This window comes from Taeniopygia guttata, chromosome 3, assembly GCF_048771995.1.
Source record: "Taeniopygia guttata chromosome 3, bTaeGut7.mat, whole genome shotgun sequence".
In the NCBI taxonomy this organism is placed as follows: Eukaryota; Metazoa; Chordata; class Aves; order Passeriformes; family Estrildidae; genus Taeniopygia; species Taeniopygia guttata.
This window is the reverse complement of record NC_133027.1, coordinates 63,561,440-63,588,030: the sequence shown is the minus strand read 5'-3', so window position 1 is coordinate 63,588,030 and position 26,591 is coordinate 63,561,440. Positions and strand designations below refer to the sequence as shown.

Here is a 26,591-nt window from a genome sequence, read left to right as displayed (position 1 = left end):
CTACAACATCTGAGGCAGAAAGAGAGCATTACCTTCTTGTACGTTTACTCCTCCAAAAGCAATAAATGTCTTGAATAGAGTATTGCATTTCCCAAAAGATTATCCATAAGTATTTTTAAAAAATGCTGCTGTTTTTCTAATACCCAATTTGTGTGTTTTTCATGTGCAGTTTACTTGCACAACAGTTAATACTTGGATATTTGGTGTTCATAAGCAACTGCTTATCACTGTTCTGTCAGAGAGGGACTGGCACTGTATAGTGTGAAATTCTTTTTCCACTGACTTAGCAGAAACTTTTATCACTTCTTGAAGTAGATCCAAACTTCACCTATATGTCTTGCACCTTGGATAAGTTTTGCAGTTTCATTGAGGAAGCTTACATACACAATATCTAGATGTTACAGTCATCCCTGAATCTCCTTTCCAGATTAAAACTACAAATTCTCTTTGCTTTTGCATGACATATTTTAAACGAGAAAGTAACTCAAGGAAGAGACCACTTAAATGTCATGTTGAGTAGGTCTGTACTTTGTTGTTCCACTTCCAAAATCTCTTGATTTTCTAGGACATTGTTGAAATAAATATAAACTGCCCCAGAATAACTGTGTGAGGAGAAGAATAATACTTTGCACATAGCAGTAGTCTTGCTGCAATGAATTTTGAAAAGCAGTGCAGGGGAGAGGTCTGGTCCAGCATGGACTGAAGATCTACATTCTGATGTTCCTGTATATGTTCATTTTCCAGAAATCTTTTTCTGTGATCAAACATGTGCAAGTTACCTTAATCCATACAGTCCTTTAGGTCATCTGGGTCTTATCTTTCTCATGCATTTTCCATTACCAGAATCAATGCTTTCCTTTTGGTATTTTTGATTTCATGAATGAGTAGAAAATTATTCTGTCTCCAACAAGTCGAAGTTATTACATTATTTATGGCAATTTTCCTCTGCCATCACTTTTCTTAAGACTTAGTTCATTTCAGAGCCCATCTCATACTTATTTTGGTAGTGCACATGAGATGCTTTCTCATGCTTTCTGAAAACTATAATTTTACTTTTATTTCAAATTAAAATGGGTGGGTTTTTTGGTTTGGAGTTTTTTTGTGCTTTTAGCCATAGAACAGTAACATAAAACCAAAAGGAACTGAGAAATCACCAGTGCGTTACTAGAATTAGGCAGATAATTTCTGGTTTGTAGCAAATATTTTAATGTACTGTGTCTACTTTGAACCCTTTAGTTGTATATATGTGTACACCTATATTTAATTTTATTCAGCTAAATTTTTGATATGCAGTGTAAGGCTGCATGGGTATCTTTGGAGAACATACCTACTACCTGACTGAGTGCCCCAAAGATTAGCTCAGTTAGTTAGAGCCTGCAGCTAAATACTCCAGGATTTTGCGTTCAGTCCCTGTATTGGCCCGTCATTTCATGATCCTCATGGGTTCCTTCAACTAACAATATTTTGTGATTCTATATTTTAAGACCAAACTTTAATAATTGCTGTATTTAAAATTTTCTATTCTTACTCTGTAGTGCATACTTAGAGTGCGTATGATTTGTATAATTCCTGAATCTTTCAAATTTAAGTGAGAAATTTATCCTGCTGCTTCATAACCCCTTGTGAATTCTGTGTTCCATAAAAATTTCTGTACCCTCCTCAGTGTAAATATAGCCCTAATTCTAGTGCTGCTTGAAAACAAGGCAAATAGGATTTTTTTTTTTTTGATGTCTTACTCACATGTGATAAATTCCTCTGCAGCTTCTGTGAGAATATAGCCTCCATTGTGTAATTGTATGTGCCACTACACAGATGATACAAATGTATTGGACATCTGTTTCATGAACAATGTCTTGTGCTTGACAGAATGCAATATTATGGATGTATTCCTTCAAATAGCTTCAAAGTAAAAATAAAATTCAGCAAGGAATGAAGACTGTCTTTAGTTCGTTAATCTTCTGCCTCTATGCCCCTGTGGATTAATCTTGAGCTGTGAGCTTGGATAAATATGCCTGGCAAGAAAATGCTCTGACTCTTTCTTGTTTTCATTTCTTCTTCTATTTTTTTTTTTTTTTAATTTTTAAGCTCTCCAGACTCTGCTGACTAGAGTGCACAGACTAAAGTGCACATAATTATTTTCAATGAAGGACTCTCCAGTGAGATCTCCAAGTTCCATATGCAATTAGATTTGCTGGTGGTTCTGTCAGTTATGCATTGGCACCGTATACTTTAATTTACTCATGGTATGGAAGTCTCATTTGCAAAATTAATTCAAAGGAAACTTTTATTTACCAAATTTTCAGGTAAATGGGGAAATATTTTGGTCATTTTAGGGAGTGGGGCTCAATTTAGGCAAACAGCAAATTGCACTTGTTTTTCATTCACTTTGTTTTTATCCAAGCTGATTGTTGACTGTAAGGTGTGCTCTAAACTCTAAAATGGATACTGTTGGGTACATATCACATCATCACTATTTTCAAATATAATTTCTCCTATGTGGGAAATTCATGGTCACATATAAGGAACCGATGCAAACAGAATCACAGGATCACAGAACGACACATACCTACAAGTCAGGATAAACACTTCTGTTGTTCACCCTACTGTGAATGAGAGAAGCATCTCTCATCCTAATATCCACCAGCTAAACAGAGTACATAAATATTCTTAGTAACACCTCCAGATGGACTAAAAAATTAAAAAATAGTTAAAAGGGATTAATCATTATGTTTGCTTTTCTGAGTGTGTGACAGGCATTTTCTAATAATCTTCAAGGAATGCAGTACTTATGTATGGAGGTAAATTATAAAGAATATATTTAAATTTAAATACATACATTTTCAGACCTGCTATGGAAATTTTCTATGAAATAAGACATTGTTACATGTAGATTAATTTATCAAGTGTGGAAGCAAAATGGACGATTGCTTGGACAACAAAGACAGTATTTGGTGCGGCTTAACAATGGAAAGTAATGTGAAAAAGAAATGTGAAAATCGTATTTCTCTTCCTATCTTTTATGAATCAGTTGGAGCTCTTTGGCTTTGTCAAGAGCCAAAGATTCCTTTCCATTACAAAGGAACTCATAACCTCTTTTAAGGAAGATGGGAAGTAAATATAAACATTTTCCTTAAGAGAAATAATGTAGGGTTTTTTTTAGGCTCAAAGCATTTTATGTCTTTTATAGTTTTCTGGTTTGCCCAGAATGTCTCTACACATATCATGTTGCTTCAATTTTCTTTTTCTCAGCCCCCCAAAAGCAGTTATATATTCAAGAAATTTCTACTAGTTTTATATCAGATGAAGCTTTCATTCTGAAATGGTAACACTTTTTGAAATAAATTATTTTAAAATTATGGAAATTAGGTGAAAAAATCATATTATCAAACACTTGTTTAATATCCAAATTAAATTATGGAATAATTGCAGCACAATACAAACCTCGAGTTTAAAACAGAAAGCTTTTCTTTATTCCACAGTGAAATGGAATAAGGGCTATGTTTTTATCTATTTGTGGACATTTCAAAAACAGGAAAATGAGGTTGAATTCATGGAATAAGTTATTCACTGCTAAGTATACACTCCTCTAGCATCAATAGAAAAATCAACCACAAATGGACTGCAATAACTTAGCAATGTGAATGGGAAGTGTAGCTGTTCGATGATGCACATGAATACAAGATGGTAAATTGCATGAAAATGGCCTCAGGATATTGTTTCAGATTCTGTATTGGTTTCTGTGTGAATAACACTGCTGCAGTGGAAAACAAAAGAAAATAAACAACTCTGAATTTTTCTACTGGTAAAATATATATCAGATAAAATCCAATATTCTTAGTTCAGGATCAGGAGTTCAAGTTAAATTATAAAAACTCACTTGGGCAGTTACTTTATTTTTTGCTCTATTATCCTGGATATTTGTTTGCTTGGCAAAAAAGAAAAAAAATTCCTCACATCTCACTTCTCTTTTTGCTTTGATCCTTCAAGTGGGCCTAATCCCATGTTTGTAATAGGCTAATCCTCCAATATGGAAATTAACATGGTGTCACATATATTCAGTGTTATGTAGTAACAGTGCCAGAAGGGACAATGAGCCTTGAAAAGAGCAAGACATTTAAAAATAAAAAACAACAACAAAAATAAAAATAAAATAAAAATAAAATAAAAAATAAAATTAAAATTAAAAATAAAAATAAACTAAAAGTAAAAATAAAAATAAATAATAATTCTAAAATACCCAAGCAGACAAATAACTAATCTTTTCAATAAATATCTAATGTGGCAAAAATTGTGTAATGTTACCGAAAACATAATTTTCTCCTCTGGGTTTGAAAGATCACACTTCTTTTTCCTCTCTTGGGCTAAACACAAAGGCATATATTTTGATTTCAGAGCACTAAAAAGCATAATCTTCTCAGTGAAAAAAATATCAAGGGACAAATATTTTCCTAAAATAGTCACATGAATCTTTGGAAGGTTTTTGGAAACAAATCCTAACATTTCCAACAGCTCATTCCACTGGGAAAACACATAAGAGAGGGAGAAAGCAACAGAAATGCCTCTTACCTTTTGGGAAGATGGGGTGAAGTTCTCAGGCAAATCCCATAGTAGAGTCACCATTTCCATAACTTGTGCAAATGTGAAGGGCCAGCCATCTCTGTCTCATCCAAGGTCTCTTGGGCTCTTCACAGGCTCACAGGTTTCAGGTCACAGATGTATTTCTGGAGATCTTTTGACTCAGCCTTACTGTTAGGTTAGTAGTCCCACTATGTCTCTTGGAAATAACTTTTCACTGTGTATGTTTGCCTCTAGATGTTCAATACATCCTCATGAAAATCTTTTCTTTTCCTCTATGCTTTTCTTTTCCTTGTGAATTTTTTTTTAGTCACCCCTGTCTTAAATGCTGCTACTGAGGGAAGAAAAAAAAAAACAAAAAAACCAACAAAATCCCCAGTCTTTTAATGTGCATTCCATTTGAGAAAAGTGTCCATAATTGTTTTGCTGATACTGTAAATCTGCAAAGAGATTTAAAGAAACTTTAAGATTCATTTTAATGGGTATTCTCAGGGGAACTGAACTGTAAAATCATTGTCTGTAAGTCCATTTAAGAACTTGTCCCTTCATTCCACATCTCTCCTTCCCAACAGCACTTAGAAATGTGTTTTTAATTATCTTGAACATCTGATTAATTTCTACATTGCAAACTGCAGTCCTGGTGGGAAGATACTTGTCAAGATATAGCAGGATTAAAATACATCTTGTCTGAGAGGTATAGAATATGGTTAGTCCAGTTTTCAACTCTTTCATTACTGTTCTTAAGCTTAATTTTTTTAAGCACTATTCTCAAAATATTGCTGGCAAAGAGTTTATTTGGTAGCTCATTATACTGCCCAGCAGGCAGTGAAATCAGCAAGAGCTTGGGCTTGTTGGGCTGCTCCATATGTTTATTTGCTAGCATGCACAGAAAACTGTCTCACACAAAGATCCTGAAAATGCTGAATCCAGCAAATATAGACAGAGTGGAGGATGGGCACTGAAATGTGTATGGAAAATTTCTCACCTGACAGAGGAGAAAGACATCAGGGTCTACAGTGTACCCACAGGGATATGGGTACCAGCCCTGGTATGTTATGGGACCAGCCCTACCTGAGTCCCTCTAAGCTACCCTCTCCTTGTGGCATGGAGATGCCACTTCAACCTTGGCTAGGGTTTGGCCCCCAGGCTGTCCCACAACTGTAGGCTGACCTCCAAAAACCACAGAAACCTGTGGCAACAGGTCAAAGATGAATCAGCCCTGCAGCCGTCTCTAATGCTCCAGCATCCAGAGCAGTCCCTGTCCCTGTGCTTCCCACACTGTTCAGTGGGATATGGTGAAGATACAGGATTTTCTGGATGACAAGATGACTGTTGTCCTTTCTAAGACTCCTCATTCCCACTCAGTTCCACCTCAGTGATCAATTTTATAAGTACAAGAGAGGCAAAAAATGATGAGCACTGCCAAAGTGGAGGAGTCGTATGGGAAGATTTTTGATACCATGCATACTGTGACTATTTTGGTTTTATTTCATTTTCAGAGGGCAGCTTTAGGGGGTTCCCCTTGTTAAATCAAGGACATAATCCTTCATGTTATACAAACACAGAAGAGAATAGCTGAGTTAAAGTTTATAGTCTCAGAATACATATGAAAGGCCTTCAGGCAGCTCTTCTGCCAGACAAATTGGAGGCTGTTTCAGGCCCAGCAGGTAGCCTTGGATTTCACTGCTCTTTGTTTTCCCATACTGAATGTCACAGACCACCACGGCAGTACATTAAGCAACATGATGGGCCTCTGTAGCTTTAGTTGCTCTCCTATAATAATGAAAATCTGTTCAATTAAGTATGATGTTGTGGTAGGACTTTATAATATAATTCTAGAAATCAGATATACCTTGTGGTTAGAGGGATTGGCAGAGGCTACAGTAAATCTATGATGGCCCTAAATTCCCAGAAGGTTTAATTAGTAACCTTGTACTGAACCCAGAAAATTTTTGACTCCTAAACACATGGGCTTTTTATGCAAGTGGCAAGTCAGGAAAAGGAAGAAACCAGGTTTTTAGAGACATATGAAAAGCTATGGAATACTATCTGTCTAAGGTATGAACTCCCAGAAAAACACAGCATTAGTACCTACTGCTAAAGAATCTAAAGAGATATTTAGCTAAAAATACAAACACTGAGATTATCTCTCCCTTGGATTTATCCCTCAAATTCCTCCAAAGAAGAGGACATATTTGTGAGAAAATTTCAATTGAAAACTTTCCTTTGGTAACGCATAATCTGCTGACTTACTCCTTCATATTTAGAAATTTCCAGTGCTTGGTATGCTAGTAGTGAAGTACTAAAATATTTTACTAGCTAATAATCCTCCTGTAAGGTGGAGTTCATTGCCTGTGATATCCTACCCTAAAGGCTCTGGCTGTTGTTAAAGTGTTTCTGTGCATACAGAAATTCAGGAATCTCAAAAAACTTAGGACACTAGCAAGTAGTAAAGGCAACTTGTAACACCTTGATATTCTAAAGCCTTTGAACTGGTGTATATTTTGGCATAACTTAAGTAATAATTTGGTGTAATAGATGCTTGAAGACATAGATTAGTCACATGTTAAGTTTTATTCTCCCCAAAATACTTAAAGGAATATTTAACAATTTCAATTACACTTTCCCAGTACCAGATAAAGGTCTTGAAAAGTTTTCCTAATCTGTAACAGTATTATAGCAAATTATGATCTTTTATTCCTTAGGGGATTCCACTTCCTTCAGATGATTTTATAGAATAGAGTAAAACTCAGGTTAAAAATTAAAATTCTATTTTTTACTCCCCCATACTGTGGATATCATCCCAACCTTTGGATACGCCACAAATTAAAATAAGTCCCATGACTTAAATTTCTCAATCAAACTTTTTAAAGTAACTTTCTTTGTGAATTGGCTGCTACCAATTAGATCTAAATGACAGAATGCTGAAAATAAATCCTACATTTTTGTACAACTCCCCATTCATCTAAATTGCAGAGGACAACAGGCTGTTTTTCAAACAGGGCAAAACAAATGAAATCAAATACATTATTTCATGAAATAAATTGAGCAAAAGAAACAATTCAATATTACTAGATTATTGTAGAATAGCTCCTGTGGAACTATCGGGAAGAACAGACTTCCGTGAAGTCAGTTCTGGCACTTAGTTTAATTCATGGAGGTCAGGAAGACAAGTCTATCTGCTTGGATAGTACATCATTCTTGTGCACTACAGAAGAGTCTTTGAAGAAATAGGTGCTGAGCACAAAGGTTTAATACTCCTATGTTCTTTCAAATACAGCCCAGTGTCAGTTTGACTATTTGAATGTGCCTGTACCTGTAATTGTTCTGCCTAGCAATGTATGAAAGTATGTAAGACTAAAGTAGATTAGAAGAAACAGCCTATAACTTTCATGCTACCCTATACCCTGAGAAACCTGATCCAGTTGTGTGGCATCCCTGCCCATGACAGGAGGATTGGAACTGAATGATCTTTAAATTCCCCTCCAAACCAAAGCATTCTCTGGTACTGTAGAAATGCCAATCCAAGCAAGATAGCAGTAAAGGTTTCTGTGAAATTTGCTGTAAAACAAGAAGTTTAAGGTTTATACTCACTATTTCCTTTGCATCCAGGTTGCAAAAAAAGTTAATTCCTCAGGAAGAAATGACATTGCATGTCAGCTCTGTCTTCCCTCAGTGTAGGATATCTTCTAAAAATAGTACAGTGCACTAAAACATAATATCAAAATTATGCATTCTAGTACCTAATTTCTCTCTTCCAAGATAAGCAAAAGCAAGGCTGATCAAAAAAATGCTGCCATTTTACTTAGCCAAGTACCAATATCAGCACCAGAAAAGATGCTCAAAGGAAAGAATAATTTTTGATTTCATAAGAAGCATTAAAAAATTAAGCTGAATTATTTTAAGACATTGCAGCAATGAGATGGAGATGCTTTGGTCAGTCAGAATAACCCTGAGTTATTTAGATTCATAGCTGGTTTTATTGAACAATTATTTGTGCTTTTTTTCCATATAGTTCTTTGTTTCAATTGTACAATTTGTGATTATTAGTAAATCAGAATGCAGGAATACCCATGATGGAATAAAGACAAAGATGTCAAAATGCCATAGACCCCTAAGACTTTTTGAGTATTCGGCTCTATTTAGCTCTCATTCCAAATGCATAAAAGATAAAGAAAATGTAAAATACAACTATCCAATGGGTTAGGAATATTTCCTCTGTTTTGTAATATTTTAGGTTAGCAGTGCATAAAAATCTCACTAATAATGCAGAGTGTTTTATTCACACTCAATATCCTTAGCCTAATAAAATTTATAAATTTATTGTCCCATATTTTTAAAGGAAGTTTGTCTGCTTTAATATGGATATGGAATTAAAGAGCCTTAAAAGGAGGCTGTTTCAAAGAGCAAACAATTACTCTTTCTGAAAATTGGTCCTCTTTTGCATGCTACAGATTTACTAGTCATATTAAGAAAAACTTGACCCTGAGTCTCTAAATGTTTTCAGAATGAGAGTTGCTGATTCCAATGTCTACGTTTATTAATCCTAACTATGATTATTAGCCCCATATAAGGTAAGCATTTTCAGATTATGATTTTAATAACAGTAATTCTGGGTGAGGCTTTAGCTAAACTGTCCAACTGAAATCAGGGTTATGATCCTTTCATAGCTGAGGTTAATACTGTAAATACCAGTTATGACCCTTGCTGAAGGACTGCTTCAGTAATTCACTGGAGTGAAATTACCTCAGTCTCTGGAAATGAAGATACTCTAAAGGTTCTGGCAAGAAAGCATACAAAGCAATAATCAGGAGCCAGTGCCACTGAATGGGATAATGTAATCTTCAGTCTTGCTTAATTTTAGGAATATAAAGATTTCTTTCTTTCTAAAAATTTGGATTAAAAGGAGAAATAAATTTTGTAATTTACACCTCTGACATTAAGCTGAAAAGCAGCACTGCAGACACCTGCTTCAGAATTGTCATTGTTTCCATGGTGCTACTTTCCATCACCTATTTTTAATAGTTTACACAACAAGATCAAGGGTGTCCCAGCTGTTACTGCCACTGTTGCTAAGCAACCTTTAAATCAGAGTTCAAGAAGACAAAGAATCATGCTTGAAAAATTTCTCAAGTGTCTGCTTTCCCCTTTCTTCTTCTGTCTACACTATTTTTCAGATGCCATGTTTTCTGTTCCTTTTTTTTTCCCATTTCAAATTCTGTGTGAATCAATTGTAGTCTCCAAAAAGAATAAGCCATCTTCTAGCTACAACAGCCACTGTTTTATGCCAGAGAGGAAGTTGGGGCATTAAATAGAGGGCTTAAAACATTTACCTTTTTTATTTTCTTTCAATTAAATCTAAATATTTTTAGAGCTCTGTAACCTGCTGCTGCTGCTGTTGTGTAACATCTGTGCATGACTGCATCATGGACTGACACACCGATCAATGGAGAGAGATTCAAAGCTCGCAGGGAATTTCAATGTCCCCACCCCGTGCCTTCTAGAATCTTAATGCTGTCACCTGCAAAAGCCTCAGAGGTCAAAAACACATAGCAAGAAGGAAAAGTTAGCATGGGTGAATCTGAAGAAGTCTGGGGCTGGATCTCTGTCCTGGAATGTCATTATTTTTCAAACTTTGTTGCTCTGCCATTAGCATCCCTCGCCCTTCCCTACTAATTGTATGACAAACAAGCAGCAGCATGTCTTTTTAGTTAGATACATTAGCTGTGCTAATGTTAGAAGTAAAGCAGTGCTGTGGAATGTACGGATCAAGGAAAATCCTGTATTTAATTTAAAATCTTTCTTTGGCTCAATAGCCTTCCTCTTATTTAACCCATCCAAACTTTCACACATATCCAAGCAATTTTTTTTCCTGTTGTTTCCTAGATCTCCTTTTCTGCTCTTGCAATTCTAAATGCTTCATCCCATATCATATCTGCTTGACCTCTCTCCCATCTTTGCACCTCTCACTACAAGCCACTAGGGCAGTGTTTATTCTTTCTTACCTTCTCTTGCAAATTTATTCTACAGGATTTCTTTTCTTTGCAAAACACTGACTTAATAAAGTCTCTTTCAAATTCTGCAGATGACATACACTTTTTGTAACTGCTTATCACCTGTTCACACTTCCAAAGCCACCATTTTCAGAAATTATGCTTTTCCTGTGTTTTTAAACTTCACACTAGTCCATAGTTTTCCAGTCAGGTAAACAATTAATTAATGTCATATAAGCATTTCAAATAGCTTTTATCAATCTTTTTTTTTTTTCTGTGCTCAGTTTCCAGTTTAAAAAAAAATTCCTTGTGAATTCAATGTTTATAGTAGTTGGTTGGTCACAGAGGCAGAACTGTGGGCAGCTCCATCACCTCCCCTGCCACACTGCTGCCTCAAAAGCAGCACTCAACTTCAGAAGCTGCATAGAGGGTGAAATAGCTTTTTCTGTCTGTTTCTTCAGCCCTTAGCCTTACTGTTTGACCCCTTTATAGAGATTTCCTCATCAAGACTGCCAGTTGTGGTGGCCCTACTTTATTTACTTTTGTTTATTTGGTTGCTTATTTTTGGGAAACAGGAACAGGGGGAGAAATACCTTAAAGAGATGTTGCAGATCTGCCAGATGATGCAAATTTTAGTCTCTCTCTTCTTGGTCAGACAAAGGAACTGCCACAGAGAAATAAGTCAATCTGTGAAAGCATTTGACCTTTATTTTCATTTCTTCTGTGTTGGAGTAAATTAGGAGGAACCTCATCACAGTTACACACTTAAGTTACAGAATAGCCAGAAATGTAAAATTGCTGTAAATAGAAGAGCTGACATTTAGAATTTTATCCAAAAAGTAACTCCACTGCCAATGTGCTCTCTAAAGTTGGTACCACTATACTGAGTAAATTAATATATTGTGTTTCAGATATATTTCACTGATTTCTGTGAATCCTGCCAAGGAAAGATAGTCTCTTATAACTCCTAGGTAGAAACTTACAGATGGCAGTTTATCTGTCCTCATTAATGCTCTGAAAATACTTTATGGTTTTGTCTGGATCTTAAACTAGATTTTATTGTCACAAAATTCTGAATGAATAGACTCCAATTAAATGAATGCTGTTGCAATATTATTTCCTATATGAACCTCAAAGCTTTGAATTGGAAATTTTCTGGCAGGCTTATATGGAAGTTCTGAAGTCTGCCTTTTTGAAGAAGAAATATGGGATCTGAAGCTCCTTATTATTCTTCAAGGTGTTTCTAACACCTTTACAGTTAAAAATCTTCAGAGTGTCTGTGTTTAGCAGAATTTTCTTTACAACCATTTAATGAACAAGCTAATTTAAGAATGGCAGCAGAATGTAGGCCCAGGTCTGCACCCCTGGCATCTAACTTGGGGGCTGGAGGCACACCAGACCTGAGGAATGGGAAAGAAAGGTTAAGAGTGTGGTTAATATACACTTGCTGCTGGACTCTGTGCCTCAGCTCACCCTCCAGAGGCAAGCACAGTTTACAGCGTGTGGCTGGCTGCTGACATCCAAAGCCGGCACCCGGGCACCAGCAGCTGCCAGCCCTGCAGAGCAGGAGCCCCTCCGGCAGCGGCACCACGCAGCGGGCGCAGAATTGCTCCTGAACAGCTCCCAGGAGCTGTTAGCATGGCTGTCTCAATCGCCAGCTGCATGGCAGTAATTCCTCAGGATTCAAATTATTGATCAGGGCCTCTCTGGGCTAAGCGCTGTGCAAGCACACAATGAGAGCGGGGTTGTTTTTTCCCCTGGATGTCTGTACAGGTTCCTGCAACACGCACTCACATGAGCGTTCACTCTGAGGGAACATTCCCTCACTAACAAGAGGTCACAGGGAATATTGCTGCAAATATGTGTGCTTTGCTTTCCTGCTTCGAATCCTGTATAAATTAGGATCCAAATCATGTAATGAGAGATTAAATTTACAGTGCAGCACAAGATAAACAAATGAATCAAGGGTGATTTAATCAAATACTGCACCATTTTACATGCTCAAAGCAATTCAGCACAGCTATCACTCCTGGCATTTCAATTTCTGTCACTATGTAAGACTAAATCAATATTAACAATGCTGGCATAACACAAATGATAATAGCTTAAAACTCATATTTTCCTGCCAGAATTAAAATTTGATCTCATAACTTGGATTGCAGAGGTTCTTCCTAGAGAAGAACCATGTGTTGCACTATGTGACAGACACAATACTCTTCAACTCCTACTCTTTTCATGGTAATATCAACAAAAAGAAAATTATTATATTAGAATACAGGTGTATCTCAAAAGCACTTCAAAGATCAGGACAAAGACTCTGAAGATTTCAGGCCTCTCATGGGTCAAATACTTATTAATATTAATAAGTCTGCATTGATGGGCTCCAGCTTTTTTCATTTATCAAGTCTTCTGTTATGAAGCCATCAAAGAGTAATTTTTAAGCATTTGTTCAACTCCTCATAAATCACAAGTCATCACCTTAAAGAACTCTGTAAAAGATTTTTTTATGACTAGACAGTATTGCAATATAATTAGGAGAATCAAAGAATTTTTAAAGTGGTTCTGAATCAACTAAAAGATAGCTGCACAAATAAGTGAAGAAATATTAAAACAGTAAACAAAGAAGAAACATTTGCTTGCTCTTTGCAGAGATATCATATTGCATTCTTTATTCTAGTTCTGGAAAACAAGTCACTGATGACCAGGAACAATTGATTCTCCTTCACAGCTGTTTTCTAATTACTTCTGAACACTGGAAATTCCAGTGCTGTGACTCAGTTGTAGAAGGAGTCCCTTCAATTGGTTTCCTTATTGCAGCAAGTGTCCTGTTGGCCTGATACCCACACGTGTATCAAAAGTCTGGGGTGCTTTCATTGTGGTGCTGCCCTTTAGGTATGCTGAATGAGCCAGATATTTTATACAATGAAATGCACAAGCCATTAACACAGATGCACTTGCAGGACTTTTTCTTTCCTGCACCATCTGGGTCAGTATTCCTAAATTGTAGGTATCATTCATTAACCTCTGAGAGCTTCAACTTATTATATACTCATATGAATGTACACACACATACTTACATGTGTGTGTATAAAGTATGTGTATACTTTAGAGAGAGACAAATGCACATGTACATTAAGACCTATATATGCTGTAAGGTCAAGGATTCAAAAATCACATTAAGAAGGATTGAGGGAATCTGGTGGTGTTCTGAATACTTTTTAAGTATAACATGCAAAAAGTGACAGGGAGAGCCACATGTAAAGTTCAGAAGAAGAACTTTAGAGATACTATGGACTTTTTCAGGTATTATACACAATTGTGAAATAAGCATAGCAACAAGGGGTTTTTGGCTCTGCATTGTTCTTACTTGTGTCTTTTTAATTCTGGAAATTCAACAGGTATTTTGTGCCCAGACATCTTTTACCCCTTTACTCCAGCAGAGAGTAATGCCATATTTCTGCAGTTCCATACTGCAGAAATTTCTGCAGTACTGTATCTTATTCTGTATTACTTATCATTTCTGCAGTACTGTATCTTATTCTATATGCCAATACTGATATGCAAACAGCAAAATTATTTAATTTTACCTACTTCCAAAACCCTTAACTTATACAGAAATACCTGATGAATTAGATAGAAATATAAAGACTCAGATCTCATTTTATAGTAAACTATTCCTGAAATCTTGAAGAAGCAGATTCCAGCAGATCTTCAAAAACTCAGGCTGCACCAAGCAGATTTCCTAAATCTCAGGAATGCACTGGGGTGAGGGTTCAGGCATATGGTTTTAAAGCCCAGGAATCAGCTGGAATGAGATGAGAAAGGACCTGCCAAAGAAAAGTGTTAGGATTCTTAGAGCTTTATTCTATTAATTTTATTTGAATAAAAAGAGACAAGTATATTTTTTGCCAGCTAATGAGAATTATATTGCTCATGACCACCACGCTAAGTGTTTTCTGAAATTTTGGATATAAATATAATTAATGTATTATTTGTTGACCCATAACAGAGGAAAGGCTAAGCAGCTGTGTTCTGATTTATTTCTACATACAATAAGGAATAAAACTGTTATCAGAAATGTTATTTTGTGCTAGATGCTGGAATTTTTTTAATAGGGGATTACTATTGTTAAGAATATTGCAGGATCTTTCTCTTTCTCTAGATTCTATGTAAATTTAAGAGTGAATTTGTGGTAATATGTTCAACTTCCTACAAAATACCGGATTTAATAGATTTGATTTAGAATTTAACTGTAACTGTATGCTTTGTTTGACTCTTTTTCCTTCTTCTTCTAGGAAAAAGCATACCTCCAAATGCAGTTATTAATCCAACATGTGAAGTAATGATCTATTGCAGTCCTTATTCTATAAGATATACTTTGACAGCATTTGTAATTTCTTGTAGTCTTTTGTCATCTATTCAGTACATGCCATTGTAAGGATCAAATAAATGCTGATCTTGTTTCTCCTCAACTATATGGTTCAAATAAAAGCATGCATTTCAGTCAAGGGAAACATTTGTTCTTTTTCGTCCTTGCTGGATTTGAGGAAATAGTATTTATTTCCACAAAAAATGCTTTCTTTCAGAAGACAACAGAGCATTTTGGTTTCTATCCCTATTGCCTACTTCCAATTGAATTTTATTTCTTTTTACCTCTCTTTCTTCGGAGTCAGAAATAGACCAGAAAGTTCTAAGGATCCAAACAACCATTTTGTTACCTGAATCTGCTGTGTTTAGTGACCAGGCGTCTGGAAGCTCTGATGCCTCTCTCGTTTGTACCCAGCAGCTGCTTTGAGTCTGATGGGATCAACCAGCTAAAAGCGAAGGTGGAGCTGGAGTCCATTTGAGTATAGAGGCAAATTTAATTGAATGCTATTGCAAACCTCTAAAGGAGAACTAGAAGAATTTGAATCAAGCATTCCAGATTAATGTTGCAGTAGGAACTTTGAACAAGACCTTTAAAATCAGTTTCTAGATTGGCACATGGATTAAACTAAAGCTTTAAGTGAAATGAGTTCAGAATGCAATTATTGAATGTAATGAATTTCAAGTTCTAATGAGTAGAAAAATGACAAATCTAGTAAAATCAAAGTGACTATTTGGTATTGTCCACAATATTCTACAGATGAGATTGAAGTTGTAACTTTGTTCTGTGTCACAATCTCTACCCTCTAATCCTTTTCCCTTCATGCTCATTCTGAGTCCTATGGTGAGTCACTTACACTTACATAATATAAATATTTCAATCACTTAACTATGATTATTTTTAAAGCTATTGCTGAAATAGAAACGAGTATCTCCCAGCACTGTGTATTCCTATAAGGCCCTTATAATCAGGATGATCGCTTAATTAGCATGTTTGTTTCCACTAGGGTATACCAATTAAGAGATATAACCACACTGCTGTACATTCCTATTAATGCTTTTCTACATTTAAAGTAAGATCACACATTTCAGCAGGTGTAACTTTTAATGGTAACGGAAGATTTTCCAAAGGATATTGAGTAATTTTGCCATCTGTTTCTTACACTGGTATTCTTAAATTACTAGAAACTAGACATTAGGTGGGGGGTTTTATACAGCTTCCAGAATATTAACTTTATTTTATAGTTTTCACAGATACATTCAGGCTAATATTTTAATAAAAATGCAGCTGTCCTGACTAATGACTCCTCAGAAATTCTATTTTCACAGATCTGACATCCCAAGTCATTTTGTGTGCATATTGTACTAGGTAGTTACAGTAGAAATATATTTTCTGAAAAATTAATAAGTTGTATCCTTTGCTTATCTCTACTCTGAACATAAAGCTCAAAGCTTCTTCTGCCTTTTCTATTTTTAATGCTGAAAAATGTTTGATTGTGTTCATTATGACGTCACTAAAAATATACAATTAATGCAAAGTTTACATTTACTTCCAATGAATATTGAGCAGAGCAGAGTTATCTAAATTGTTATGCTGTCTTCACTACTATTTAAATTTATCGTGTCACATTCTTATATCTCACTTTAAAATCTGTTTCATACTGTGAGACTTGATTCTCTTCTAGAAGGACAAAATTTAAAAAAGGAGGTTTTAAACACTCTGAAGTGTTTAATACATAAAGTATTCACAGAAGTGTCCATTAACAATGTCTAATTATTCTGAAATTTGCATTAACAAAAGCAACTGGAATATATTGAAAAATGGCTTTTAAATATGTGTGTACATTTTCCCAGTGTAGTGCTATAAAGAATATCCATGATTTTCAACTAGATTTCTGCTAATTGCTCTGTTATACACCTACTTAATTCATTTAGAATTATTATGTCTACATAAGACACTATTAAAAGCACAATATTGCAAGTCTCAAGCACAATTTCTGCAATATCTGAGTGTCTCATGTGTCTCCCATTTTAGATCTGAGTCTTGAGCAATCACAGTATGTTTTGTAGTCTTATTTTTCTAGCAATTGCAGCATTACAACTGGTAGAAGGCTTTCCAAACCATTCTCTTCAATAATAACAGCTTAGTTAGTGGGCATTTCTGATCACTCTTCTATTTTTGTAATGGGTGTGATGCTGAGTTAAAGTGAGTAGCAATTTTCATAAATTCACAACTCCAGGAGTTGATATTTCAAGAAGAAACAGAAAATAAAGAATTGTGTGACGCAGTTGATTCTGCTTCTCTTTCCATAGTACTTTTCAACTGAAACAGATTTATAAAAATAAAATTCCCTTTTCAATTCAATTTCCCAATACCTTTTGATTTATTTCACTCTTTTTGTGAAGTACATATATGTGCTGAGGACTACATAGTCATTTTTCTGCAAAGCCTGTCACTGTAAAATTGTTTTTGCTTGCTGTTTTGCCAAAATAAAAGTATTAATTTTGGACCAGAAGAAGTTTTCCCTTAAACTCGGATTACATTGATTTCTTCTAGATATCAAAAAAAAAAAAAAAAAAAAAAAAAAAGATTTTTTTTCTCAGAACAAATTGGAGTGAATGATTTTTGGGGGTTTTGGGGTGGGTTGAGGACTTCTTCTGGGTTTTTGGTTTTGTTTTGGTTTCTTTTATGCAAGAATTTCACAAAAACATTCTGGTACAGACAGAGAAGCAAAGACTTACTATTTGTTTGGGGGGAATGCTAAAACTGAGCATTCTGCATCAGGTCTGACTCTCTCCAAATAGAGAGGGACTTTCTTTCCAAAATATTCACATGTGAATGCTCACTAGAGCCTTGACACAAGTAGACAGTCTTACTCCAGGAGGTTTCCTTTTTCATCAAGAGCTCAGTCTCAGAGCTGCAAGACCTGGGTAAGATTTTACCTACAGATAAATCTCAGACAATCAATTTTCAGTATACTTCCCAGTCCCTGAGTCCATATAGAAAATATTTTGGGACTCAATGAAGAAATTAGTATGTATCAAAACATTTCACCTTTACATATTTAATCTAAACAGACTGGTAGTTCAGGACAATAGTGATTTTATTGGTATTAATTCCCAAATTAAGAATCCTGAACATAGGCATCTTTTGGTAAGGATACACATGTGCAGTAAGTGGTTGACCTTCAGTTAATAGAATTAACAGCAGTCTAGGGCTCAGCTCAATAGCTTAGGCATTGTCATCTAGTGCCAATAAAAGCAGTCCCCGTTTTCCCAATAAGCATCCAAATCCCACAGCCACAGAGCTATGAAACTTTCTTAAATCCTGTGTTTTCACTCTCATCCCCATATTGAATGGTGCCTCTGATCAACTGAATGGTGCCTCTGATCTTTATGTGTGTCAGAACACAAAGAGTGATTCAGGTCATCCTAAAGCAAACACCAAGCAGCAGCCTGCTTAAGCTCAGGCTTACCCTAGTTCTTGGTTTCTACTTCTCTGGGATATATTGTCATGCAAATAATTCAATTTTAAACAACAGGCATAGAATCCTTTATAATTATGCCTCATTCAATTGCTGCTTGTCATGTCAAACACAGGCCAAAAAATGAAGGGTAAGACACCAAATGGGAAAGAGCCAGCATATATTTTCTAAGAAGAATGGATTCAGCAGCATGAACACTGGGGGGAAAAAAGGCATAAAGCACCACCCTTGCAGACAAATAATTTGTTATAGGCTTATAGTGACAATTTTTTGTTCTTCAAATTTTTGAGAATGGTTTTCAAATGCAATTTTTAATGAAAATAACACAGGAAGATATATCAATTCTAGTGGTTTCAAGGTTCATCATATTCTCAAGTTCTCCAAAATCATACATGTCACAGTCTTTAAAAAAGCCCAAACCAAAGCCACACAGATAAGGCATACTGGAACACAGAACAGTTTCTAGTATTTAAAAACACATAGGAAAGAAACTGGAAGACTGATACAAAGGCTTAGTGTGGACATGTTGTGTTGAATCTGAATTGTTGTGCCCTGACAGCCAGGAGGGACAACCATATCCTGGGGGCCATCAGGCACAGCATGTCCAGCTGGATAAGGGAGGGGATTGTCCCTCTCTGCTCTGAGCTTGGGCAGGCTCACCTCCAGCACTGGAGGCAGTTTTGTGAACCAAAATATAAAAAAGATATTAAACTTTTAAAGAGTGTCCAAATGAGGCCCAAGAAAGTGGTGAACAGCCTTGAGAGGAATCCATATCAGGAGTAGCTGAGGTCAATCGATATGTCCAGCTTGGGGGAAACCTCTTGCAAACTGCAGCTTCCTTGTGAAGGAAAAAGGAGGGGCATCTCTTCACTCTTGCAAACAGTGATATGACTCAAGGCATCAGCATGAAACTGAGTCAGAGGATGTTTAGGCTGGATATCAGGAAAAGATTCTTCACCTAGAGGGTGATTGAGCATGGGAACAGGCTCCCCAAGGAAGTGGTCAGGCTCCAAACCTATGAGAGTTCAAGGAGCATTTGGACAATGCTCTTGGGCACATGATGTGACTGTTGGATGTCCTGTGCAGGGGTAGGAATTAGACTCAATGATCCTGATGGGTCCCTTTCAACTCAGCATATTTTGTAACTATGATAATATCTCCAAAACGGGGACAGATTTCTGTATGTTTACTAGGAAAGACATGAATAAGGACTACCTATCTGATTGACAAAAATTGCTATGCTAAGGCATATGATGCTGCTTTTTGAGGAGTCATTTCTAGTGAACTATTGTTCTGTATGAAGTCAATATGTCAGTATGGATTTGTAGCTTGAAATTAAATATTCACAGGATATGAGAATGATCCATCTGTGTGACTGCTACTTCTTAGAAGGGAAATTTTGGGAACTTCCTCAAGGAGTTTTAAAGCAATTCATAGCAGTATAGAAATGCAGGTTTTTTCCTACCTTTTCAACAGAAATTAATAAAAAAACCCTGATATTTTCATCTACTTACTATATCACAACCTCCATCAAGTATTCAACTGCCCAGTTAATTCTGTTGAAAATTCACATGTTGTTGTCTTCAAATATGTTTGTGGGAGGGGGTTTGGAAGATGGGCCGCCTGCCTTGCCTTGGGAGGCAACAGATGTATAACTTCCCGCCTCCCCTGTTGTCAATCTTTTGTTGTCCCTTCCCCTCATCCCTGTCAGTCATTGTATAATCCTTCCCCCAGTTCTGGAAGGTTCTGTCTTCTTTGTATCCCCATTGGTTCCTTCCCTGAAACCACTCCTTCTCCTTATCCCCATTGGTTGTTACCTCATCACTCACCCTCTGCTCCACCCCTGAACCCTTCCCTCATTGGTTGTGTCCTACCCTGACCATCCTACCCAGACACTGTTATATTCCCTACCCCGCCCCTTCTTAGGGGCTCTCAGAGCTAGCTGCCCTTCTGAGTGGTTGCCCTCCTTCACTCCCCACCTCGCTCTCCCTCATCCAAATCCTCAGGAATAAAGCTGCTTGAGAGACACCCGCCTCTGGTGGAAGCCTCATCCTTTATTTGCTATCCAGCTCTTGGAGGACCTGACCGTGTGGCAAGCCAGGTGGTCACAGGACCCCAGGGCCTCATATGTTTAAAACTGCTTGTTGATTCTAAGTTTGTCACTATGAAATCCAACACTTACATGAGTAACAGAAGTTTACCTTAAAGATTATTTATATTTGGCTTTTTAGGTAACTTTGGTTTCTATTACTTCAATAAGGGATAATATTAATATCTTTCCGCACAGAGAAGATAGATGGAACTGAGCCAAATTATCCATAGTAAGACAATTCCTACTTAGAATGACTATGACTCCAACAACAGCTATTAAAAATTTTTTCTTGCTTCTTATTTGAATGGCTGATTTCAGCTTCTAGGTACTGACTCTAGATATAAGAAAAGCAAATGCCTTCAACTCTTAAGGAACCTGATAATCACTAATATTTTTTCCCATTGAAATACAACTATGCTGTAATCAGCTGACATTTCCATCTTCTTACAAGCACTGAAGCCTGCTTTGCAAAAGCATGAAGAATTTCACCATTCACAGGGGGTTTTTTTGTGGCACTTTGCTGAATTCTTTGCAAATGGTTCAGTTTTGCAGCATTATTTCAAGAAGTGGGAAAACACGAATTGTGAATGGCATTACAATATTAAAACCTCTCTAAATCTTACAAGAAAAATTTCAGTGACTTGCTTCTGCTCTTTCCATTAGTCTTTTTGCCACAGCATCTCACTGACAAGAGACATTAAGTCGTTTGTCCACTATGGCTCTTATTTCCTCTCTGGAATCTTGATTTTTACTAGACAGCTCTGTCTTCTGTATAAATTTCCTGCACCACTTACTACAAGACATTTGACTTCTTATTTGATCTGTTGAATCTGGCTGTGCGAAAATGGTCCCATTTTACTCAGAAATAATTCATCAACTATTTCTGCATCTTCATCTTTATTACAAATTGCTCCAATCTGTTAAACATCCATCAGTTCTATCCATGATTTCCGTTGGTTTTTTTTTTTTCTGAACCATTTCTAGGTATGCTGCATAAGGGTTGGATGTTAAATAACCTAATATTTGTCGAGTTCTACTGGAAAATGTAGTGCTTGTTCCCCGTTGACACACACACTTTTGAGGTTCATCCATTGGATTTTCTTATGTGATCTGTTGATATCATGTAGAGTTCTGGGTCACACTGTGTCCTGTGCATATCATGGTCAAAATATAAAATATCTGCGCTTTTACTTTTTCTAGACAATTTTTTTTTTCATCAAACACTACAATCAGGTTTATTTGACTATATCTAAGGTATATAAAATTATTTTGGCTAGCATTGCTATCACTGAATTTCTTATCAGTGAATTTTATACCAGCATTGCCACTATTGCTTAGGACTGATATAAGGCTTACCAGCTACTGACTATGGCAGATTAACAATTCTTCAAAATGCTGGAACTTTCTTGTTTGGAGATTTATTAAAATGAACATCAGAGAAGCAGACATTTCCTCTGCCAATTTTTAAGGACTCTTGAATATTATCTTAATTGAATATATTTATTCATGGTAGATGATGCTTGAAGTTTAGCAGCATGAAGTGCTGTGATTTTCCATCACTTTTATATCCTAAAATGTAAAATATGCTCTCATTTTTTTTTTCTTAGAAATGAAGTCACTACCTCACAGGGAGACAAGATAAAGGCATCAGGTCCTCACAGCAGGAACCAGGCTCTGTTGCTGCCACAAAGATGAGAATATAACTTGACTGGAGTAGGACAGCAATTTTAAGTTACTCTGAAAGGATCTCTGGAAACAACAGGAAGTCTCAGTTTTTCAGCAGTATCTTGTTCAGTATTGCCATTTTCCTAAGTTTGGAACCATAACCTCAGCCCTTTTCTCACTTAGCTCTTTCTGAATTGATAATAGACTGTCTCTGACATTTTGCTATCATTGCACAGCTAGTTTATCTTTCATTTTTTGTGTTTCATTTTCTTGGTTGCTATACTAAGCAGGGATATTTATAATGAATATGCTCTCTTTTTCATTCATTGAATTTCTAGTAATGATTTTGTCATACCTAGCTTGCAATGAATACTGTTTTAAGATGGTAATCTCAGTCAAATAATTATTCTGGTATCCTTACATTTCCTTGTCAGTTTTCAAAATTTCATCCTTTCTAATTATTATTTTGCTAGCTATTGTCTGTTCTCATCCATGTTTCTCATCTATATAATAAATACATGTACAGATAAAATGATATTTACGTACATCTACTATCTTAGGTTTATGAAATAAATATAAGATGATAGATAGATAGATAGATAGATAGATAGATAGATAGATAGATAGATAGTTTCTATCTCTATCTCCTGTCTTGCCTTCTTTTGCTAATGAACTTTTACAAAAAATTGTTCTTCATTCTTACGGAACCATAATTTTTTTCATGCCAACTCATCCTTTTCAAAAGCTCCCTACATGCATCTATATTTCTCTCACAGTCTATCACCTTTGCTTTCTTACAGACAATTCCTATCATATTTATCACACTCCTTTAAAAAAAATCTATCTACAGTGTCTAACAGAAGATCTTGAAGGTGATCATATCAGAAGACTAATACTACTAATAGTATAAACTATTATCTTCTTTCCTCTGGAGTACAGCTCACAAGACCACATTTTCTGATGAAAACCCCAAAAACACAAGTTGAAGAAAAGATGTTTTCCAAAAACACAAGTTGAAGAAAAGATGTTATTTTACGTGTAAAATAATAAATAAATAAATAGTCAGTTATTTTAAACTGGGAATCTCAGTCAAAAGACTTTATTTCAGCTTTATGACACAAGGAAGGCACTGATGAGCTATTTGCACTGTGGCTTCTCTGTTACATAGTGCATAAAATGATAAAGGCATAAGTGCAAGGGCTCAAGAACTCCCAGTTTTGTAAAAAAATCCTAAATTCTTAAATTGTTCCAAGTTTTAGCAAATTGGAGGAAGAAAATAATATAGAAAATAGTAAAAAGAGGCACTAGCCAGATATATTAATAAAATGTATAGGTTTGGAAAACTAAGTAGTTTTGTCCATGTATTGCCAACTGAGAAAAAAAATTGACATGGACTGTAATGTCTTTGAGGGGCTGATTCCAATGATGGAAATTAGTTTAGCTTTTGAGAAGTATTGTGCTCTTGAGTAATTGGTTTATATTTTATTTAAGTAATAAAGAAATCCATTTTACCTAGGTTTGTGCAAATATATTTAGAATAGAATGTATAACCTTGATGGCTATTTAAGAAAATGTAATCAAGTTGTTACATTCAGATCATTTTCTGTACTGAATTGATGGATCAGTAGATAAAGCTTCAATTACAGTCACAGAATTGTCATTTTAATTGGAAAATTACATAGGCAGTGTTCACTATGACCAGAAAAAATTAGACTAATGAAAGCAACAACTAAGCCATTTTTGAGATTATGCACTAGTATTAATTAAAGAAAGCATCTTTTTCATTATAGCTATTAGAGTGTCTTTCAAGGCCTGCATTATAAAGACTGCCTTTTGATGGTCTGGGAAATACAGACTAGAGGCAGGAAGCTAACATTTGGCCCACATTCTGAGTTGTATCTATTATTTGACATGGGAATTTTAGAACTATCATCTAATGAGCATAACTGTTTGAGTTAGATGCTTTACAAATTTAGGAGAGATGAACCTTAATGCCTTAGTGCAATAATAAATATTTGAACACTTTAAAGGTAAAAACAGTGGTTTCAATTCCAAAAGTGTCTAAGGATTCTCTAACTCAACTCCCATAAAGGTTGTTACCCCTAGGCAGTTTAGAAGAATATCCAGCATAGTAGTAGTGTTATGTCATAGAAAATTTAAGAGAAAATGAGACACACAAAAACAGGCAAGATCCTCTATGACATATGAATTGGTTACCTGTGCTTACAGGTTTAGCATAGCCCAACTACACCAAGACTCTTTGCAGTCTTTAAGAGATCACTCTTGTATTTTTAGCACCTACAGTAAAAAAAATTGAAGTTTGGGAAACTGTAAACATTGGCAACTTGATCTAAAATTTTTTAAGATATAGGTGACTTTGGTCACCTATATCTTAAATAATGTTTAGTGAAACAGTTACACATATGCATTCCAAATTGTATAATACTGATATAAGTCAAATCATACTCCAAAACTTGGAGTCTGGGAGGACAGATGAAAATAAGATGACATTTAGAGACATATGGTATTTCTATTTGGAAATTTTTATGTTTCGGGAATATTTTGATTTAAGAAAAAATCTGAAATACAAACAGAAGATGAACTAAAGATGGCAAATGCATCTTAAAATTGGGACATCAGATGAGACTTTCTCCCTGCCAATGAGGTAAGGAGTACCTGAACAGTACCTCCCTGTCGATACCATGTTAACTTCATAGTTAACGTTATAAATTGAGCTGTGTGGTCAACTTCTTATATTTTATTGCTCAGATTGGGGCTGTACCTGGCTTTCTGAGCAGAAGGTAAAATAAGTTTGTGATTCACAGAGCACCTAGTTTCACTTTGTGCATTTTCAACACTTCAGTCAATAGCTGCTACAGACCTGTGAGTATTTACTCTTTAACATGCAAAGAATGTCAGCAACATCGTGAAAATTGTAGCAGTAAAGGTGTTTAATACTAAAAAGTTCTTGGGAAGGAGATTCCATTTTCATCAAAAACACTGCTAGATGGATGTTCAAGAGATATAGAGTGGTAAGAGGCAGGTTTTCCATAGGAAAAATGTGAAGAATGCATTCCTTGTGTTTTCGCAGTAATAGAAAGAAGGTTCTGCTTTTATGAGTGTCTGTGACAGCAGCTTCTTTCTGCATGCTTCTCATTCCGGTTCTGTCTACTTATCATTTATGACAACAAACATAATGGACCGTCTAAGCTCACAATTTACCTTTTTACTTTTCTGTTTTCTGCATCCTGGATTTCTTGAAGCTCCTCTTGGAAATAGAATATTTGTATTTTTTTTATTTTTCTCATCTTCTTCTCCTCAGCCAAACTGTTCTGCCTCTGTTCCCTGTGATCTTATAGAATTGCTATTAGTAGGACTTTGTCATAGGAATTCTTCCCTTTACAATACTGATTGTGTAAGTAGAAAGCAAGAATTCTAGGAAAAGAAAGTATGATTTATGCTTTAGACAGTTAAAACTGCCTACAGGAAATTAATTTATCCCCATCTACATGAGAATATCCTAACATAGTGTTTGATAAGTCACCTAGAGCTTCCAAATTATCATATTCTTTCAGTCTCCACAAAAATTTCTTATCTGTTTTTCAGAAACACCATTCCGTACATCTGTTATTCAACTGAGCACAATTTGTGCTTTGGGCAAATAATGCTGTGATGCAATAAGTTGTGAAACAAATCAGGCCATCTTCAATTAGGGAATTCAAAATGACAGCAATCTTTAAAAAGAAAAAAATCATGGATCTTACCACCCTGTCTATTAAAAGTGAATAACTATATTTCATGTCAGAAAAATACCAAGAAGATTAATAAATTATTCCTTTGATACATTCGAACACTACAGCAGTGTCATGGCAAAACTCAAGAGAATATTAATAATTCTGTATTCAGAGACTCAATTAAATCATATGCAGTAAACAAAGCGTGGTGCCGAGCCCTGAACAAAGGGAGTGCAATGAGAGCCTGATCTCTTTCTAATATGCTGAGCATGAGCTTTCCCAAGCAATACAAAATCTGAGAGACGGTCAGAAATAGTGCAGTGTTTAATGAACAAATGATGTATACCCTGCATTATTGTCAGCATTCATTCTGACATTTCCTAAGTTTAGACTTCTTGGCTTTTAACCCCAGTCTTCTCTAACGTATTTTGGATGCATTCTAGCAAAAGTAATCCTAAATGCTTTAGTCACTGTAGTCCTATTGTAGTTCTACCAGGCTGCACAAAAACAGTGAGATAATGACTGTCCTTAAGATGTTTTCTGTATAAATAAATGCAGTTTTTTGAGAGCGCTTTTCATATTTAGGACTTTTTGGGTTTTTTTGAATAAGATCAATGTTTGGGTTTTTTTCTCTTGCTAATGCTTTCAAAGTGGCATAGACACTAGGGCAGCCAAGTGTCTC

General features: G+C 35.7%; 1 long non-coding RNA gene across 1 annotated transcript in view; it reads right to left on the bottom strand.

The window, feature by feature from the left end:
* LOC140683723 (uncharacterized) overlaps positions 1–8,925 on the bottom strand; it is a 40,741-nt gene extending 31,816 nt beyond the window's left edge. Inside the window, exons 1-2 of the long non-coding RNA XR_012055083.1 lie at positions 8,170–8,925; positions 4,567–5,015 (exon numbers count right to left, since the gene is read on the bottom strand). This is a non-coding gene — a long non-coding RNA (uncharacterized lncRNA). The remainder of the gene's footprint in view (positions 1–4,566; positions 5,016–8,169) is intronic.
* Between the last annotated feature and the right edge of the window lie 17,666 nt (positions 8,926–26,591).